This window comes from Lactuca virosa, chromosome 1 (assembly GCF_052849685.1).
Source record: "Lactuca virosa cultivar CGN04683 chromosome 1, Lactuca_virosa_CGN04683_v6, whole genome shotgun sequence".
NCBI lineage: Eukaryota > Viridiplantae > Streptophyta > Magnoliopsida > Asterales > Asteraceae > Lactuca > Lactuca virosa.
In genome coordinates this window covers 242,340,585-242,345,945 of record NC_136426.1, presented here as the reverse complement: position 1 = coordinate 242,345,945, position 5,361 = coordinate 242,340,585, and the positions used below count along the sequence as shown (strand labels likewise).

At 34.8% G+C, this 5,361-nt stretch overlaps 1 long non-coding RNA gene across 3 annotated transcripts; it reads left to right on the top strand.

Annotated features, from left to right (window-relative positions):
• The first annotated feature begins 490 nt into the window (after positions 1-490).
• LOC145165615 (uncharacterized) lies at positions 491-2,647 on the top strand. Of its 3 annotated transcripts, none has more exons than XR_013740144.1 (4): positions 492-1,051; positions 1,114-1,195; positions 1,274-2,148; positions 2,234-2,647. It is a non-coding gene; the product is annotated as an uncharacterized LOC145165615 (long non-coding RNA). The 3 variants fall into 3 exon arrangements; XR_013740148.1 differs by having other exon boundaries at positions 513-1,195; positions 1,274-1,371; positions 1,980-2,148; XR_013740142.1 differs by having other exon boundaries at positions 491-1,195.
• The last annotated feature ends 2,714 nt before the right edge of the window (positions 2,648-5,361 follow it).

Here is a 5,361-nt window from a genome sequence, read left to right as displayed (position 1 = left end):
ACATGTTTATCATCAGAGTTTTCCCAAAATCCCAAAACATAACATGATGAGGTGCACGATCACCTTCGCCTTTCCGCGATCCTCTGAGGTACCTGAAACATAATCTAAAACTGTAAGCCCAAAGCTTAGTAAGTTTCCCCCAAAGTACCAACACAACACAAAACCAGAAGAATACAATAAACAACATGCATCCAGAGCCTTCAGTCTGACTGGAACGCCCTACCGTCCTACAGTCTATCTGGTACGCTCACAGAACCTTCAGCATAACTGGTATGCCACTTCGGGCCTTCAGCCTATCTGGAACGTTTTCCGGGTCTTCGGCCTGATTGGTACGCCCCTAGCCTTCAGTCTATCTGGGACACCCTGGGCCTGTTGGCCTTCAGCACAAAGCAGGTCCGCCTCAACCCAACCACTCATAACCATGTCGACATATATATGGGAAAACTGAATATACCCGTACGTAAGGTTGTGTACCCTGATTATTAAAACTACGTAGTTTTAATAGATGTTTTACCCTTTTTCCTTATTTTTATGATTACATCGATTCTTTCACATTCTCCCTTTACCCACCGGCGTTCCCATCCGCCGCCACCACCACCACCTATCCCTTTTTCCTCCTCCCTTCTCTCTCTTCACCGGAAAGCTGTATTACACCTCCTCCATTCTTTCTCTACACCTACAAAAGAACAGTAGCCTGCACCTATTTACGGATTCAGACACCGCCGATTCATTCACCACACACTGCCGCATCAAGAACAAAAATTTCTTCCCTTATTTCGCTCACCCCTCAACCTTCACCTAAATCGTACTGTAGTTGTTTACATTTTGGTTTCAATTAAGTTTAGGAGTGTATTCGGCTTCTTCACCTACTTGGTTTTTCTTATTTTGGATAAATATGATGAATGGGTTTAGGAGCTCGATGAAACTGGAATTTAAGCTCCCCTAGCTAATATTTTGACCTAGTTTCGCCTCAATTTTGATTTCTCGCTATGAAATTGTATTGTCAAATGATATCAAGAGAGAAGGAGTATGCTCTAATGAGAGTGATCAGGTAGTTACGCTTTTTCTTCTACCAGATGTATTATGACTACTTACTTCAACATTGCAATCCAGTGAGATGGTCCAACATTCACAAAAATCGTCCGGTCAGAAGATTCGCCACTCTAAAGTCATGAAAAGTTTTACCACCAAGGAAGTGAGCAATTCTATCCCTCTCACAAAAACCTGTTGTTGTTGCTTGTTGCTGACCTATCTGATTGTGTATGTGGCTCAGGTATGGTACTGTAATCATTTAAATGGGCTACTAGGGGAAGAAGATAAGTTGTGCACATAAGGTGCTCGATGAAATGCCCGAGAGAAACTCAACATCAAGTAACTCATCACCTCCTTGTTTCCTATAAACTCCCCATAACTCGTTTTCTTAATAATAAAAAATGTTTTTTCTTTTTTTAGTCTTTTCCTAGCCGGAATGGCTGCATCAGGAGATATAACTTCTGGTTTAAGATTACTAACAGAAGCTATTTTCAATAATTACGAAAATGGCATTCGCAAATGAGCATGTAAAAGAGTAATTAACATTGCTTTTATCGGTTAAAAGAGTAATTACATTGCTATTTCTTGCAACTTGTCTTTTCTAGTTTTTTAATGAAAAAATTCTATTTTTTTTGTTGTTTTTTATCTCAGGTTGAACATATTTCTATTTACTTGCATTGAACAGATTAATTTCAAAAAAAATAATAAATAAACTTTGATATAATGGCCATCAATATGGCTTGAACCTCATCTGTTTTTGCTATCCAACATTAGGGGTATTTTTGGAAATGTCTGTTGATTTATCTTTACTATGCACATGGATCACCATTTTATTCCACACATCATAACATAAGATTTGGTTTTGTGATAAACTTAAAGCCAGAAGATATCAGCTGGATTAAGCCTCATTTGCTTGTTGTGTATTCATTTGTTTGTTTGTTTACAAGAGGTATATGGGGCATAAAATAACAGTTAGACCAAATGCAAAGAAGTTGAGTGCTTTATTCTTGAAAAGAGAGAAGATGTCATGGGGGAGTTTCTCAAGTAAAGTGAAATCAACTATTTTCAAAGAGAGAACCTTGAAGAGAAAAAAGATGATGATTTTTTAGAATAACGGTTTGTTAGCAATTTTTTAGAATAATTGTTTGTCATTTCAAGTCACTTTACTCATTATGTATTTATATATGTGAACCAAATGCAGTTTATCAAGCACCGAGGTTGAATTCGAATTTTTGGGACAGGGGCAAAATCGTCCAACAAGGAGAAAAACCATCAAACTTATGTGTAGATAAACTCAACAGTAACCAGAACATTACAAATTGCACATTAACATATTTTAACACATCATCTCGTTACAACATCTTGAATTGGGTTTCTTTGCTCGAGATTTGGTGGGAATGTTGGAAGAATTAAAAGAGACTTATAAAAACTCTAGAAAACGTTGGGTTGTTGTATAGTAACTAAACCATGTATATGTTGACAAAAAGTGTATAAACCATGTATTGTTTTTGTGGATTGAGCTTTAAATAACAACTTATTATTCATATTTATCCAAAATAGCAATGTACTTATCACTTTTGAATCATAATTTGCAATGCACTTATACTTTTAACAATTGTACGACCTTACTTGTTAGTTGCAGCATAACCAACAAGTTACATTTATGAGTACAAATAGCAACCCACTTTTCAGTTTATATCAGAGATAGTATCATACTTTCATTTTTTCACAAATTAGCATCATACTTTCGTTTTTAATAGCCTACATTCATAAATGCATTTTTATTTCTTTACAAGGTATATAAATAAAACTCGTAAAATGCAGTAATTAAATAACCAAAATAGCCAGAAACCAAGACTTGAGCTTGAATTTAACAAAGTGAGTTTGAATTATATATTCATCAACACTCGAAAACTGTACACCAAAATATCCCCATAGATAACAAAATTTTTTGTTCTCATTCCCATTTCCATTCCGAATCTCTTTTCTCACTGATTCCATTCCAACATTCTCCAATGCTTTCTGCAACTCCCGAATCTGCTCCAATGCTTTATCCAACTCATTAGCACTCGGCATGTATTTGGGTTCTTTCATCAGGCCTTCGATACATGGGTCTATGACGTGAAGAATCTTTCGTTTGCTACTCAAAAAAGGCTTAGCAAATACAACCAATATTTGCTCACCAAATGGACGGTTTTTGTCAATGCATCGCCAACCTGTCAAAAGCTTAAGGAGTACCACACCAAAACTGTATATATGGCTTCTTGCTGCCAAATGACCTTCATAACAATATCACACAAGATTAAGTCAATAAAAAACACTAAATGGCCATTTTACCCTTACATTCCAAAAGACTAATATCAAAATATTAATCAATTTTAAAAATATTCATCAAATGTGAGGAGTTGAAAGGAAAAATAAAGGGAGAGGGAAGAAAGGTAAAAAGGTAAATTACCTATTCAGTCAACATATACATGGTCTATTCACAGTAAAGTGGCAACAGGCTTGATGGTAGTTATAGAATGACTCGGTAATTTAGCCACTTCCACATCTTTCATCTGTCAATTGTATCAGAAATATTAAATCATATTCTACTTTTTAGTTAACATGAAATAGTTGTTGGATTAGTGTCTAAGTCCATAACTATTTTGGTATGTACTTGACCCGATTGTGAGCATGGTCCTTTTAGGTTGCCTTCACACTGGTGACTAGACAGGATGACTGTTGAGGAGAGAGGCTGGTTTATTGTTAAGAATAATAAATTGGGGTATAAATATGATTTGTTAATATATTATATGAATAATATATTAATTTGGAATCATATTATTAATTAGTATTTAATCAGAAATTAATTAGGAATTAATTTCGGGATTAAAGGAATTAATTAAAAGTACAGGTGTTGTTTTGTAATTATTTGATAGTTGAGACTTTGGGCTACTGGATCACCTTTATTAAGGCTTGAACAAAAATCCTAGAAGGATCTAGGAGTTTTCGTCCAAGGGCTTAAGGAAAGGAGTCCATGGACTTGCTTAGGCCCTAAGCTAAGGGATTAGGGTTTCCACCTTGAAACCCTAGCTAGCCTCAAGTATAAATAGCACCCTAAGGCACTAGAATTCGGCCACCCCTTGGGAAAACCCTACTAGAGCCGAATTTTGGAGCTTAGTACCCTTCCTCCTCTCTCTCATATTCATCCTCTCACTCAAAGTGTGTTTGTGAGCCATTAGAGGTACTACACTTGTGGTACTTGCTTTCAAGAGCTAAGGAAACTCAAGGAATTAGTTGTTATTACTATATAACAACAAAAGGTATGTATTCTATTCTCCTATGTCAATTTCGAAAATAGTAGATGCATGCTAGGTTTCCTTTTGTGTTCATAAAGTTGTATGTCTAATAGTGAAAACATAGATCCAATTAGGGTTGCATGCACACATAGGATTGTTTGTATAAAACACATCAGTGGTATCAGAGCCTTTGGTTTTTGTTTTCAATTAGATTTGATACAAATGTATGAATTTGACAAATTAGGGTTTATGGCTAATAAACCCTAGGGCTTGGATTTTCGAAATTAGGATTACAAAACCCTAGTTTTCGAATTGTATTAGGGTTTCCCAAACCCTTTCCTTAGCCACCAAGATTTCGAAATTAGGGTTGTCTAACCCTAGGATTTCGAAATTTGCCTTGTCCCCATGATAAGATTCTCAAATTTTAGGGATTTGGATAATGCCATATCTTGTAATTATCCCTTAATTGTTTAAATAGATAATTAAAGATCTTTTGAATTATCCCATCCCAAATTTTCGAATTTTAGGGGATAAAGGGATTAGGTTAAAATTAATTGTTTACTTTAATAGGTTATCCTACAAGATTTAATAATTTAAATTAATTGTTTAATTGAGATAATTATTAAATCAAAGTTTTAATAAGATTTTAAAATTAAAAGGTTTTAGTTTTCGAAAAATTTTAAATATGATTAAAACCCTAGTATTTTGAAATGTTTAAAATACACCCTTATACTATTATAATATTATAAGAGTAATAATTATATATATGTATAAGATTAAGCTAGTCTTACCGTTAGTAGGCCTCATTCACGAAGCCGATCTATAAGGGGGTATAAGGTTATGGCCTATAAAATAGCCATTTAATGGGTGTCCACTCTCACCCACCGCTTCCTTGATTGGTGGAGGGTCGTTAGCCGAATGGATAGGATAAGGCAACTAATTCCTCATTAAAAGTATAATGATTAATAAAGTAACTAAATGCTTTTATTAAATTCCCAATCTTAGTTACTTTAGGAAAAAGTGAATTTGATGCAATTCCATGAAATTA